General features: G+C 35.4%; 1 protein-coding gene across 5 annotated transcripts in view; it reads left to right on the top strand.

Moving 5' to 3' along the window:
• Positions 1-16592, top strand: part of LOC139361342 (lysine-specific demethylase PHF2-like) — a 44068-nt gene that overhangs the window by 12717 nt on the left and 14759 nt on the right. For 2 of the 5 annotated variants that reach the window (XM_071089973.1, XM_071089971.1), the window contains exon 4: positions 11504-11728. The exons of the other annotated variants lie outside the window; for them this stretch is intronic. The gene's annotated coding sequence lies outside the window, so the exon portion shown is untranslated. Of the gene's footprint in view, positions 1-11503; positions 11729-16592 lie in introns of those variants that run through there. 5 annotated transcript variants of the gene reach the window in all.

The following is a 16592-nucleotide window of genomic DNA, read 5'->3' as shown; positions in this document are numbered from 1 at the left end:
CTGGGAATGTAGTACTTCAGTTTAGAGCCTGTGAATGTCTATCTCTTTCTAAAAGTGCATAGAGAAGTGTGGGAACTGAATTTCCAAGATAATGAAGCACAAAGCAAAAAGTATATATGTAGAAGTCACACTACTGGATTTTAGTTATTTCATCATTTAACTGTACAAGACTCCAGCAGCTAACTGAACTTGTCCAGCTTCATCCTCTCATCTGAAAGTTTGAATATTAATAACTCTCTCACCAAGTGGTAAGGATCAGGGTATTAGCATGCATAATGGGACTTGGGCAGGGTTTGAAACATAGAAAATGCTCAATAAATGAGACATACTATCTTATTAAACTCTGATTGACCATTGGCCATAGATAAGTGGATGTTCTCTCAAGGGTTAGAGAAAATCGGCATCGTTGTGGGCTTTTAAAAATTATTAGCTCACTTAAATTAATAAGTAGTTATTTTAAACTTTATTATTATAATAAACTCTATACACACACACACACATATATATCAATAGGACACACAGAAATATATAAGGAGAGATGCGTGATGGGAATCAGCTCACATTTATTACTGTGGAGGCCCACAAGTCCAGTGTACTGTCTGTGAGCTGGGGAACCCATCCTCTGCTTTTTGTTCTATTGGGGCAGTCTCTAATGAATTGGATGATGTCCACCAACAGTGGTGAGAGTGGACCTTTTTTTCTCCTGATTGTTTACTACAGGTTCAAATGCTAATACAGAAACATCCTCACAGACACTCCCAGAAAGGGTGTTTCCCCAGCTATCTGGGCATTCTTTAACCCAGTCAAGTTGACACATGAAATTAACCCTTAGGTCAGCACAGAGGCTCACACCTATAATTCCAACACTTTGGAAGGCTGAAGTAGAAAACTTGCTTGTGGCCAGGAGCAAAGATTAGCCAGGGTAACATGATGAGATGCTGTCTCTACCAAAAAAAAACCAAAAAACACAAAACATGTGCACACACACAGCGGGGTATGGTGGTGCACACCTGTAGTCCCAGCTACTCAGGAGGCTGAAGTTGGGAGGGTATCTTGAGTTCAGGAGTTTGAGGTGACAGTGAGCTATGATGACACCACTGCACTGCAGCCTGGGCAACACAGGGAGACTCTGAATTTTAAAAAATTACCCGTGACATAATTCAACATAATATGTTGAGTAATATACGTTCAACATTGTAAAATTTAAACTAATATAATGTTGGTTGTGCATATATCACCTCTAGGGAACTTGTCATATAATTCCTTAATTTTAAATTATTTCTGATTATTCTCTAGCTGTAAGACCCTCATTATAAGATTATGAAAGATTTGGATAGAAATTTGGTTTCATCTCCAATAACTTATTAGCACAAATTTGTCTTATAAAGAAAATCCAATCAGTAAAGACATAAAACAAGTTAAAATATTAGCTTTATTGTAAACTGACAATGAAAATTTAATCAGTAGTATTTTGAATAATGTGCATTTTCTTGTCTTTCAATAACAATCACTGGAATTAAAAAGAATCATGCATGGATATGTCAGTTGTTTAACTGACAAGAGAAGGGACTTTGTTAAAACCCTTTTTATATTTAATAATGTTTGCTACTATTATATAAAAAATTATGTTTACAGTTACTTATTAGTTGCTTTAATTGTATTCTGGCAGAAATCCTGCAATTCTTTTATCATGAATTGGAAATCATACCACTTACAGAAGGTGATAATATTTAGACATTGAAAGATACATGGAATAAAAAAGCAAAAAAACTATACATCTTCATTAGGCTTGTTGGAATATAATTATTTTACTTTTTAATACTATCATGTTAAATATTAAAATTTTCAGTTTGTGTTACAATGTTTAGAGCTGTATCAATCTACTTGTCTGGTTTGAAATGTGCAATTTTGTGAAACAACAGAATAACTCATTGAATAAATCCCAGTTTTATGCTAGATAAGAGAGAGGAAAAATATGTATCTGAATCCTTCATTCTTCTGTCATTCAGTATAGACTTTTGGCTGCTTCAGCTATAAAGACATCCAAAGAATGGCTTTCATTACAGCAGATTTGGCCTTTTCACATTTAACTCACATATTTTGGAATAATGCACTTGCAAGGTTAAAGCTGTCTGTGACTTAAAAAAAATCCAGTGTGTCTTTGGTGGCTAAAAGCATTTGGATATAATAAAAGGTTTTTTTATATATCAAGGACAAGTAATTGTCAAAATCTAACAGTAAATGTAAGTATTTTAATTTCTGAATACATTTTGAAAGTTCTTTGGAAAATGTCTGCAATATGTAATTTAGAAAAGTCTTAAAAAACATTTTAATGGACACATTTTAATTTTATAAAGGGCTACCTAGTATAATTTATCTTTTTTATTTTTGAAATTAACTCATAGAGCTCTCTATAAAGCCATGAGTAAACATTGAGGAATAATTTTGATGACCTACTGTAAAATACACTGATATTAATCAAATAGGTTTAAAAGTTAGTTAATTTCTAGCATCAATTTCTCTGTGAACGTAAGAGCTTATATGTGTGTTTATGTGTATGTGTGTGTATGTTTCTGGAGACTTAGAATTACATAGACCAAAACTGCATCTTAATCATCTACATGATTTTTAAAACTGGTTCAGAAGTTTGGATGTTTGCATATGCAGGAGGTAAATTTGGTATGATCATGCAAATCAAAAGGATTTTATTTTTCATGTGTTCAGGAGAGAGTATCTTTAGTACTTCAGTTTTGAGTGGAAAAATTGGTTTGTTTATTTAGAGAATGTTCAATTATGTTGTTGCAAGTCACTCTTCAGGTTGCAGGCAACCCGTCATTAATAGAAAGATTCTATACCTTTCAACAAGGGACTTTTTATTTCTTCTGTAACTTTCCCCAATGCCCTTCTCCCCAGGAATGATTCATTCAAAATTTGGCAATGAAAACCAGTACCAATGGGAGATTACCTAAAGATACTATTTTTCATAGAAGGTATTTTTACTGCTGTTGAAATATAAAAAGATCAGTCAGTTCTATTCATTTGTGAATTTTCACCAAATGTTTTCGCTATATTCGAAATATTTTCACTCAAACCTATGTAGTTGACAGGGCTGGATCAAAATTGGTATTATTTTATTTTTTGGTAGAAACATTAGCCCCCCATTGTTGAAAGCTCCGCCCTACTGGCTGAAGTGAGCTTTATGAAACTAAAAGGGCCAGTGCCCCACTGCTCTTCTTTTTCTCTCTCCCCCCCCCCACTTTTTTTTTTTTCAACTTTTAGAAGCCAGGTAGTAAAGGCTAGCATTTAGAAAGTTATCATGCATGCCCAGGAGAAGTCACAGGTTGAGAGGTGACTTCAGAAAACATTTTAAGGTTACACCTCTGACTATCTTTTTAAGATACAAGAATAAAAAATAATAAAAACAGAATCAGTAAACCCTGAGGAATCAGGGAAATCAATTTCCAGAGTTTCATATTGTTACATTCAAACGTTCAATGTTCAAGAAAAATCTCAAGGGATACAAAGACCACAGAAATATATGGCCTGTTCAAAAGCACAAATAAAATGAACAGAAACTGTTCTTGAAAATGTTCTGATAGCAGATTCACTAGACAAAGATTTTAAAACAACGGTCTTAAAGATGCTTAGAGAACTAAAGGAAGACATGGAAAAAATCAAGAAAATATGTATAAACAAAATGAAAAAATAAAATGATAGAATCCTAAAAATACAAAAATATTTTGAAGCTAAAAAGTACAGTAACTGGAATAAAAAAATTAGAAGGTTTTAAAAGCAGCCTTGAGTAGGCACAATAAAGAATCAGCAAACTAGAAGAGAGGACAATGAAAATTATTGAGTCTGAGGAATAGAAAGAAAAAAGATGGAGGATAAGTGAACAAAATTTGATTGACTTGTGGGAAACCATAAAGCGGAGCAATATGTGCACTGTGAGGGTCCCAGATGAAGAGTGATAGAAGTGGACTGAAAGAATATTTAAATAAATAATGAACCCAAATTTTCAAATTTATTGAAAATTATGAATATAAAGATCCAAGGAGCTCAGTAGCTCCAAATATGATAAAGTAAAATGTTCTCACATCAAGACATCTTCTAACAAACTTTTGAAAGACAGAGTATTCTAAGCCAGAAGACAAGTGACTCTTCATATACAAAGAACTCCTGACCTCAGGTGATCCACCGGCCTCAGCCTCCCAAAGTGCTGGGACTACAGGCGTGAGCAGAAAGTGATATTTTTTAACACATGGAATGATCCAGACTTGTTTCGTCATAATTTTTCTAACCATGTACTGGGATATCATTACAAGAAAACTCAGTGTTGACATTTTAGCGTGCAGTGACAAATCTTTCTCCATATTGCAAGGACCGTCTTCTGTTATACTCATCTCAAAGGGCAGAATGTAATGTCCTGTTTAACTGGGAGAAGGAATATATCAGTATTTAAATATTCTTATAGACATGTTACCTTATTTTTATCTTTTTTTTTTTTTTTTTTTTTGAGACAGTTTCTGTCTGTTGCCCAGGCTAGAGTGCAGTGGTGTGATCTTGGCTCACTGCCACATCCCTCATTCAAGTGATTCTCCTGCCTCAGCCTCTTGAGTAGTTGGGATTACAGGTGTGTGCTACCACGCCCGGCTCGTTTTTATATTTTTAGTAGAGATGGGTTTCGCCATGTTGGCCAGGCTGGTCTCAAACTCCTCACCTGAAGTGATCCGCTTAGCCTCCCAAAGTGCTGGGATTACAGGCGTGAGGCACCTGGCCTGACATACGTGCAAATCTTATTCTATAAAAATGTGTTTTTGTATGTATAATAGTTTGAAAACTAACATTGTATCTATAAATAACTCTTTATAAAAATGTATAGTTTTCATTGTAAAAACAAAATGAGTGATATTATTGATGCTAAATAATCCCATCACTCTAAACCACAAAAGTTGCCCCCATCATCATCTTCAGTATTTCAAGAACTGCAAGATCCAGTTGGTGTTAATTGATGGGGAAGTGGTAATCAAAGAGTCTTTATGAAATATAAATCGTATTTTCCATTTCATGGGTCTTGCTAATTCTGAATGATACCTAGGGGAAATGCTCAGTTAAAATAAATGAGTAACTGAGTCACTGGGCATTCAAGAGATCATTTGCAGTGAATTAAAATCTATAATAAAACTCACACTTGTTTCCATGCTAATTATGTTCTCATGCTAAATATATTACAATGTTTTATGAAGTACTCTATGTAATATCATAGAAATTGATAAAATTATATTTTACTAAGATAAAATAGCTTAAAATTATAACTTTTCAAAATTTATTTTTATGTATAAGAATAAAAAAGCCCTTTCTTCTCCATCTGCTATTGCATTCTGCTTAAAGTTCTTTAATTTTATTATCACATTATACACATGTGATATCTTAATTAAAATATTAATTTTAATCATCAACCCTAGAATAAAACTTAGACAAAAAAGTACATATAATATGAAAAAAAATGAATTAAGATTTCAACAAATATTTCTACCTAAAAGTAAAATAATACCAATTTCGATTCAGTATTGTCAACTACATATAGCGAAAACATTTGGTGAAAATTCACAAATGATTAGAACCGACTGATCTTATTATATTTCAACAGAAGTAAAAATAGCTTCTGTGAAAAATGATATATTTAAGTAAACTCCCATTGGTACTGGTTTTCATTGCCAAATTTTTAGTAAATCATTCTGGGGCAGAAGGGAATTGGAGAAAGTTACGGAGGAAATAAGAAATCCCTTGTTGAAAGGAATAGAATCTTTCTATTTATGAAGGGCTGCCTGCAACCTGGAAGAGTGACTTGCAACAACACAACTGAACATTATCTAAATAAACAAACCAATTTTTGCACTAAAAACTGAAGTACTAAAGATACTCTGCTGAATACATGAAAAAGATAAAATCCTTTTGATTTGCATGATCATATCAAATCTAGCTCGTGTATATGCAAACATTGAAACTTCTGAATCATTTTTTAAAATCTTAAAAATTCATGTAGATGATTAAGAGGCAGTTTTGGTTTATGTACTTCTAAATCTATAGAAACACACAAATACACATGAACACACACATAAGCTTGTGTTTTCACACAGTAATCCTAGAAAATTCTTAAACCTATTTGATTAATATCAGAAGTACATTTTGCAGGAATAGTCATGATAATTGTTTTTCAATGTTTAGTCACAGTTTTACATTATAGAGAACTCTGAATTAATTTCAAGAATATGAAAGATGGCTGGGTGCAGTGGCTCACGCCTGTAATCTCAGCATTTTGAGAAGCCAAGGCGGGCGGATCCCCTGAGGTTGGGAGTTTGAGACCAGCCTGACCAACATGTAGAAATACTGTCTCTACTAATAATACAAAATTATCTGGGCATGGTGGCCCATGCCTGTAATCCCAGCTACTTGGGAGGCTGAGACAGGAGAATCACTTGAACCCGGGAGGCAGAGGTTGCAGTGAGCTGAGATCACGCCATTGCACTTCAGCCTGGAAAACGAGTGAAATTCCATCTCAAAAAAATAAAAATAAAAAAGATAAATTAGCACCGGGCACAGTGGGTGGCTCAGGCCTGTAATCCCAGCACTTTGGGAGGCCGAGGTGGGCAGATCACCTGAGGTCAGGACTTCAAGACAAGTCTGACCAACATGGAGAAACCCCGTCTTTTCTAAAAATACAAAATTAGCCAGGTGTGGTGGCACATGCCTGTAATGCCAGGTACTCCGGTGGCTGAGTCCGGAGAATCGCTTGAACCCAGGAGGCAGAGGTGGTGGTGAGCCGAGATCATGCCATTGCACTCCAGCCTGGGCAACAAGAGTGAAACTCTGTCTCAAAAAAAAAACAACAAACAAACAAAGTTAAATTATACTAAGTAGCCCTTTTTTAAAAAAAAATATGTCCATTAAAATGTTTTATAAAGACTTTTCTAAATTACATATTGCAGAAATTATCTTCCAAAGAACTTTTAACTATATTCAGAAACTAAAATATTTACTTTTACTGTTAGATTTTGATTCACACTGAAAATCAATGACTCATCCTTGACAAAACCTTTTGCTTTATCTAAATGATTTTAGCCACCAAAGACATACTGGATTTTTTTTTTTTTTTAAGTCACAGATAGTTTTAATCTTGGAAGTGCATCATTCCAAAATGTGTGAGTTATATTTGAAAAGGTCAACTCTGCTGTAATGAAAGCCATTCTTTGAATGGTGTTATAGTTGAAGCAGCCAAAAGTCACACTGAAAGCCAGAAGAATTAAGTATACAGATAACATATTTTCCTCTCCAGTCTAGCATCATACTGGGAATTTATTCAATGAGTTATTTTTTTGTTGTTTTACAAAATGGAACATTTCAGACCATACAAGTAGATTCTGATATAGCTCTAAATATTATAACACAGACTGGAAAGTTTAATATTTAATATGTTAATATTACAAAGCAAAATAGTATCTCAATGAGTCTTAATAAAATGCATAGTTTTATTTGCTTATTTATTTCATGTATATTTCAATGTATAGATATTATCACTTTCTGTAAGTGGTATTTTTTCCAATTCATGATAAATGAATTATGGAATTATTGCCAGAATACAATTAAAGCAACTAATAAGTTATTTTAGACATAAGTTTTTGTAATTTTTAAATAAAAGTAGTAGCAAACATTGTTAAATATAAAAAGGATTTCAACAAATGTCCCTTCTCTTGTCACTTAAACAACTGACATATCTATGCATGATCCTTTTTAACTCCAGGGATTGTTATTAAAACAAAAGAAAATGCTCATGATCCAAAATGTCCTAAGATTAAATTTTTATTGTTCACAATAAAGCTAATATTTTAACTTGTTTTATGTCTTTAGTGGTTAGATTTTATTTATAAGACAAATTTGTGCTATAAATTGTTGGAAATAAAACCAATTCTATCCAAATCTTTCAGAATTTTATAAAGAGGGTCTTACAGTAACAGGATAATCAGAAATAATTCCAAATGAAGAAATTAGATGACAAGTTGCATATAGGTGATACATGTACAACAAGCATTATATTAGTTCAAATGATACAATGTTGAATATACATATTGTCATGGTTAATTTTTTTTTTTTCTAATTCAGGCAGAGTCTCTCTGTGTCACCCAGGCTGGAGTGCAGTGGTGTCATCGTAGCTCACTGTCACCTCAAACTCCTGAACCTATCTACAGTACTTACTATCCACATTATATACCCATTTTGTTCCTGTTGGGAAATGTCTGAGGAACTCCTACTGGTTGCAAATATTTTTCTTCTAATTTATGACTTAAACTCTACTTACTCTACTTCCCTTAATATTTCCATCCTTTCAAATTTACCTTTTTTCTTTATTTTTGTGAATAATTTACAGTAATAAATTACAAACATTAACTCTATAAAATGTCTATGTATAAAATTACTTGTATGAATTTTCATTGGCCTCTTGCTTTTGTTTTAATAAGGAGAAGGCTGCTGGCAAGAAACAAAACAAAATGCACACACAAAAAAACCTTTTAAAACACACTTCAAGATACCGAAGTCTTTGGTTTTAAGCATTTGATTGTATGAGCTCATTAATGAATGTTAATAGTTTTTACTGAAATTTGCTACCTATATTTTTATGCTTCTTATCACTGAGTTGTTATACATACCAGTGATTTTCATGACCCTATTAGTATTCTAAATTGAGTGTGGATAATAGAAATCCCATAATAACCTTATTTTTGTTAGATAACTTCTCAAAGTAGTTATTTTATTCTCCTTTCTTAGTTTATAATATAATATGTCTTAATATGTACAACAGGCTAATAAATGGTTCTGTTTAGCTAAGTCTAGTCTATATAATGAAAATGTTAGGCCTAAATTTCTAAACATTATAAACAATTTTTTGAAGAGCTCTGATTTTCCTAAGTATACAATACTTCAGACTATCTGAAGTTTACACATGTAAAGGAGAAGGAACTACATATGAAAATGTCATAACACTTCTTTAACTATTAGAATTTTTCAGCTGAGGTTTTATATTGTCACCAATTTAGTGTCACTCCTTTGTAACCTTCAGCTCTCAGTATATAGTTAACACTTTTATTTTCTGGGAGATGTTTAGACTTTAAAGAACTCATTCAAGATTGTTTAAGAAACAAAGCAGGGGATGAATTGAAGACTTTCATTTTGAAAGTAAGTGCAGAAAAATTATGAAGATGAAGCCTGATGAATGTGAAAGGCAGACAGTACCAAATGCTGATGATGCTGATAGGAATGCAAATGTTACACTGCTTAGGAAGACAAGTTCATCAACTTTTTAGGAAAGTAAGCAATCTCTTTTCATATAATCTAGCAATCATGCTCCTTAGTATTTACGCGAAGGAATTGAAAACATGTCCACACAAAAACCTGTACAAGAATGTTTATAGCAGCTTAGTTAATAATTGCCAAACTTGGAAGCAACCAAAATGTCCTTCATTAGGTAAATGGATAAACTGTAATACATCCAAATAATGAGATATTATTCAGCATTAAAAAGAAATAACCTCTCAAGCCATAAAAAGACATTAAAGGAATTTTAAATGCATATTTCTGAGTGAAACCAATCAGAAAATGCTACATACTGTATGACTTCAGCTACATGACTTTCTGGGAAAGACAAAACTCTGGAGACAGTTAAAAAAAGTCAGTAGTTGCCAGGAGTTACAGGGGACAGAGGGATGAGCAGCTGGAGCACAGAGGAATTCTAGGGCAATGAAACTCTTCTGTATAATGCTATAATTATGATTATTATATTGAGATTTTAAATAAAATTCAAATTTAAAATGCAGTAACTAAGAGGGAATCAGGTTGATTTGTTTCAACTGAAATTCATGATCTCAAAGCTCATGTCTTTATATTTCCCAGAAAAAAATAGTAATTCCTGCTCCATTCACTCTCATCCTTTCCCAGAGTAACAGTTCATATTTATTTTCTCTCCTTCCCATTTTCACTCTTTGCTGATGACTTTTCTATTCCACTTGTAAAAAAAAGTGATAATTTGACAAGAACTTCAAAATCTCCAGTTGCTACATCTGCTCACCTTCATATATCTATACCTACATTCTGTTATCTTTCGTTTTCATATAGGTGAACTGTCTTTGCTTTTAAATAATGTCCACTCCCTTACTGTGACTAGGTCCTGTGTCCTGTTGTATTAGTCAGGATTTTCTAGAGGGACAGGACTAACAGAATAAATGTATATATAAAATGAGTTATTAAAGAGTATTGACTCACACAATCACAAGGTTGAGTTCCCTGATGGGCTGTCTGCAAGCGGAGGGGCAAGAAAGCCAATCTGAGTCCCCAAATCCCAAAAGTAGGGAAGCCAGCAGTGCAGCCTTCAGTCTGTGGCCAAAGGCCTGAGAGCTCCTGGCAAACCCCTGGTGTATGTCCAAGAGTCCAAAAGCTAAAAGAATTTTAAAGTTTGATGTTTGAAGGCAGGAGGCAACCAGCACAGGAGAAAGGTGGAGGCCAGAAGACTTAGCCAGTCTAGCCCTGCTGTGTTCCTCTGCCTGCTTTTATCCTCGCTGCACTGGCAGCTGATTAGAGGGCACCCACCCAGAGTGAGGGTGGGTCTGCATCTCCCAGTTCACTGATTCAACTATTAATCTCCTTTGGTGATACCCTCACAGACACACCCAGGAACAATACTTTGTACCCTTCAATCTAGGTGGCACTCAGTGTTATCCATCACACCTGTAAGTGAAATATGAACAGTCTGAATTCAATATATGATCCTCTTTGCATAAATTATCTGTCATTTGTAATACACATTATTCAGAACGTCGGAAAAATCTTTCCTGATGTATTTCTTATTTAAAAGTAATGAGCATTTTTATAGTTTTTATATAATTTATATCATTTACACGTCACAAAATTCCCATAATTATGTTGGCTTTAATCATCAAAAATGTATTGGTGTACTTAAATACAATCACATTGCATCCCTTCTCTCCAGCAGATGTTGTAAAAGAAACTATCACAGCTGGGGGAAACTGATACGCAAAAGTGTAAAGCTTGGCAGAGAAAAGATTAATTTTCTGTACTTAATGCCCTTGATTCTTGAAAACTTTAAACTTTTTTCACAGTAAGGCCAGTGATTTCATTGTCTGGTGGGCAGTGGACAGATGATAATGTTCTGCTCTACTTTAATTTATGATGAACCAAAGAGAACCGGTTGTTTCTCTAATGAGTTTGCAAGAGATGCTTCGATGCTGAAACATTAGCTGCATCCTTTGGACTACTGTGATGGGGAAGTGAGAGGTAGTTTTAACAGCTTGCTAAAATTATCACCATTAGAGTTAATGAAGCACTAAAATATCCATACCAGATGTTTCAAATGGTTAGATTTGGGGGAAAGCATGTAATAAATTTACATTTTGGCACTAAGTACAAATTTTAATTTACTCTGATTACTTTATAGCCCATCTGGAAGGCCATTTGAAGGAGTTATGGAAAAGCTATGAAATAAGTTGTAATCAAGAGATGACACTTTATTGGCAAAGAAGCAGAAGAGTTTTACACCCAATGCCCATATTGCTCAGGAGGTTCAAGTTACACTTGCCCAGAACCTATTATTGAATCACAGACTTAGAATCAATATGGGAAGCAGATTAACTAAATTACAACAATTGGCACCAAGGCTTAATCTCTTCACAGACCAGGTAAATCTTCTAATCTATGACCATATACTTTATCCTTATGTATTTACTGAGCAAAAGAATAAACAGATTTCTTGTTACAAATTATTATAAAAGAGACTGGACAAGTGAAAAGGGATGATTGAGCTCCTAAGCTTTCCCATGGATGAAATCAAACAAACCTAAAGCATAGGGAAGTATGAATGCTGTTGAAATAGCATGTTCAAAAATCTTAATACAAAGTCTGGCATGTAATGATAGGTAGCCATTTTTATTAATCACGATGCCGGGAAGGATACTGAAAGAAAAGCATTGGAAACTCCATGATGTTACAAATTTTCCTCAAGCCCAAACCATTATAAGCTAGTGGGCCTCTGTCCAGCTCTCAGCTCCAGAATACATTATTTAGACTAGTCAGTGTTTGCTACCAGGTGTTAATTTTTAAAATTAGTTGTCAAGATTTTAAAATTGCAATTTTCTGCATTAAAATTTGGATTCCTAATACTCCTTTAAAAATCAGAACGTCTGGCACACTTCAGCTGAATCTGAGAATGTCTATAGTGTTTAGTCTTTAGACAGAATATACCAGCATAATGGCCATCTTCCCATCTTCCCTCAGCCCTTTTTATTTCTTTCCTTTTTTTTTTTTTTTTTTTTTTTGAGACATAGGCTCTCTTCGTCATCCAGGCTGGAGTGCAGTGGCACAATCTCGGCTCGCTGCAACCTCTGCCTCCCGGGTTCAAGTGATTCTCCTGTCTCAGTCTCGCAAGTAGCTGGGATTACAGGTGCCTGCCACCAAGCCTGGCTAATTTTTTTATTTTTTATTTTTAGTAGAGACAGGGTTTTGCCGTGTTGTCCAGGGTTGTCTCAAACTCCTGACCTCAGGTGATCCACCCACCTTGGCCTCCCAAAGTGCTGTGATTACAGGCATGAGCCAGTGCACGTGGCCAGCTCTTCCCATTTCTAAGCCAAACATCAAAAGCCAGGCTAATCCTTTAATATTTGTGATTTGGAGATGGAATTCAAATACACATCCACATTTTATATATTTAAATATTTAAGTTATAAACCAAGCCAACAAACTGTTATATAAAATATATTTTATCCTTCTACCTTGACAAATACATCTTCATAATTGCCCAGAAGGCTAAGTTCAAATTTGTGATTCTCAAAGTTCTGGGGTGGCACATGGTGCCAGAGGAGGAGACCATCTTCACACTGTGGTTTTCACTCCTGCTTGTTCATCCCTGCTCTCTCCCAGAAACCCCAGTCTACTTGTACTACAAGTTCTGTCCATTGCCATGAAGGACCCCGTGCCTGCTCCTCAGGTCTGGGGGTCATCATGTGGGAAGAGGGTGCAGTCTCCAACATTAGGAGGATAAATCTAGGAAAGAGGCTCACACAAGTCATTGAAGCAATTCAAACCCATTTGGGGGAGAACTTTGGGGTTCAGGGCTTGTGAAATGGGGTTTTTGGAGCAGGCTCCCAATGGCATGTCCCCTGGACTCTGCAGCTTCTTCACGGTGGGGAGAGGCGGAGCTGGAGGAGGGCCAGAAAGTGTTGTTCTGTGCTCAGGATGAAAGCCAAAAGGCAGTACTGTGGATGACCATTCATGAAATGTGTTCCATTGTTTTCTTATGGTTGCCTCAAGATGAAAATGTTATTCTTGAAATTCAAGTTTCTATAAAAAATGATGACATGAAAAATAATGTGATGGGTTTTAAGAAAGCAGAAAGGGCTTAGTTCTTGGAGATTATTTTACCCATTTATGTCACATGCCTAGGATGTGCAGGTGTTGGAGTTTAAGGCCTTTGGTTAGCCATCTTCCTCCTGTTCATATTGCAGTGCTGTGTTTATGTTACATAGTAGCCGTTCATGAAAATTGTTTGTCTTAATGCCAGAGTATGAGTTTTGTGGAAAACTCATTAAATTATTTCAATTGAAAGAAGAAGGAAATTAGCAAAGTTTCATCTAAAGAGCCTTTTAAGAAAATGCCCTTAAAATAGTGATTCTCTTTCTGCTTTCAGGATCCTATCACTCTTAAAAATTATTGAGAATCTAAAAGAGCATTTACTTATATGGCTTATGTCTACATTTACTATAATCAAAATTTAAAATGAGAAATAGAAAAAGTATGTATTAGTGTATTCAAATTAAAACTTAATTCTATTTTTATGAAAATAACTTTCAAAACAAAAAAAATTATGTGGCATTGATTGTTTTACACTTTTGCAAATGTCTTTGATATCTGACTTCACAGAAAGCTGAATTCTCATGTGTATTTTTGCATCAGTCTTTTACAATAGGTGGTTTTAGTAAAGGTTATGAAGAACCTTCAGCCTTACACAGATAATATTAGGTGGAAAAAGGAGAAGCATTATAGTAGACGTTTTTAGGTAGTTTTAGTCAGTCTCTGGCACTACACCAAAACTTGAGAAATGATTGGTTTTGAAAGGCTAGTTGCAGTGTGGAATCATAACAATGCACTTTTTATGTTCCGTTACTTCAGAGTACATTGAGATCTCAGGCACTTTGGATTATTCTTTAATCCATGCATTATTTTGTGACATCATATGTTGGTCATTGGAAAATATTGGTCCATTGGGTTATGCTGGTATATTAATACACAGTATCAAAAATCATACTCATTTCTGAGGGCTCTGCTCTGTTCCTTTGGTCTATATCTCTGTTTTGGTACCAGTACCATGCTGTTTTCATTACTGTAGCCTTATAGGATAGTTTGAAGTCAGGTAGCATGATGCCTCCAGCTTTGTTTTTTTGGCTTAGGATTGACTTGGCAATGTGGGCTCTTTTTTGGTTACATATGAACTTTAGTTTTTTCCACTTCTGTGAAGAAAGTCATTGGTAGCTTGATGGGGATGGCATTGAATCTATAAATTACCTTGGGTAGTATGGTCATTTTCAAGATATTGATTCTTCCTATCCATGAGCATGGAATGTTCTTGCATTTATTTGTGTCCTCTTTTTTTTTTTTGTTGAGCAGTGGTTTGTAGTTCTCCTTGAAGAGGTCCTTCACATTCCTTGTAAGTTGGATTCCTAGGCATTTTATTCTCTTTGAAGCAATTGTGAACGAGAGTTCACTCATTATTTGGCTCTCTGTTTCTCTGTTATTGGTGTATAAGAATGCTTGTGATTTTTGTACGTTGATTTTGTATCCTGAGACTTTGCTGAAGTTGCTTATCAGCTTAAGGAAATTTTGGGCTGAGACGATGGGGTTTTCTAGATATACAGTCATGTCGTCTGCACACATCTACAACCATCTGATCTTTGACAACCCTGAGAAAAACAAGAAATGGGGAAAGGATTCCCTATTTAATAAATGGTACTGGGAAAATTTGCTAGCCATATATTGTAGAAAGCTGAAACTGGATCCCTTACTTACACCTTACACAAAAATTAATTCAAGATGGATTAAAGACTTAAGTTAGACCTAAAACCATAAAAACCCTAGAAGAACACCTAGGCAATACGATTCAGGACATAGGCATGGGCAAGGACTTCGTGTCTAAAACACCAAAAGCAACGGCAACAAAAGTCAAAATTGACAAATGGGATCTAATTAAACTAAAGAGCTTCTGCACAGTAAAAGAAACTACCATCAGAGTGAACAGGCAACCTACAGAATGGGAAAAAAATTTTGCAATTTACTCATCTGACAAAGGGCTAATATCCAGAATCTACGAAAAACTCAAAACAAATTTACAAGAAAAAAAACATCCCCATCAAAAAGTGGGCAAAGGATGTGAACAGACACTTCTCAAAAGAAAACATTTATATAGCCAACAGACACATGAAAAAATGCTCATCATCACTGGCCATCACAGAAATGCAAATCAAAACCACAATGAGATACCATCTGACACGAGTTAGAATGGCGATCATTAAAACGTCAGGAAACAGGTGCTGGAGAGGATGTGGAGAAATAGGAACACTTTTACCCTGTTGGTGGGACTGTAAACTAGTTCAACCATTGTGGAAGACAGTGTGGTGATTCCTCAAGGATCTAGAACTAGAAATACCATTTGACCCAGCCATCCCATTACTGGGTATATACCCAAAGGATTATAAGTCATGCTGCTATAAAGACACATGCATGTGTATGTTTATTGCAGCACTAATCACAATAGCAAAGACTTGGAACCAACCCAGATGTCCATCAATGACAGACTGGATTAGGAAAATGTGGCACATACACACCATGGAATACTGTGCAGCCACAAAAAAGGATGAGTTCATGTCCTTTGTAGGGACATGGATGCAGCTGGAAACCATCGTTCTCAGCAAACTATCGCAAGAACAGGAAACCAAACACGGCATGTTCTCACTCATAGCGGGAAATTGAGCAATGAGAACACTTGGACACAGGAAGGGGAACATCACACATCAGGGCCTGTTGTGGGGTGGGGGAGGGGGGAGGGATAGCATTAGGAGATATACCTAGTGTAAATGACGAGTTAATGGGTGCAGCACACCAATATGACACTATTCATATGTAACACACCTGCACATTGTGCACATGTACCCTAGAACTTAAAGTGTAATAAAAAAAGAGAAAAGGAGAAGGGGTAGGAATTGGTCTTTTGAACTAATTATAAGAGGGGAGAGAGCTACTATATGCTGGCAACATTATCTTCATGGTAGTCCATGCACAACCCTGAGAGAGCAGAGGCCCAAGTGAGAGTCAGCTGCCTCATGCTGAAGAAAGGAATATCTCCCCAGGTCTTTCAGGAATCCCACTGACATCTTTGGAAGATAAGAGCCAGGTTGCTCCCTTGGCATGGATGTGGGCATTGTCACCAGGACTACTAGCAGGGGCAATACTGAGGCTCCCTCAGGAGGTGGGCAAGGAGG

Source organism: Macaca nemestrina, unplaced genomic scaffold, assembly GCF_043159975.1.
Source record: "Macaca nemestrina isolate mMacNem1 unplaced genomic scaffold, mMacNem.hap1 Scaffold_44, whole genome shotgun sequence".
In the NCBI taxonomy this organism is placed as follows: Eukaryota; Metazoa; Chordata; class Mammalia; order Primates; family Cercopithecidae; genus Macaca; species Macaca nemestrina.
This window is presented reverse-complemented; position numbering and strand designations above follow the sequence as displayed.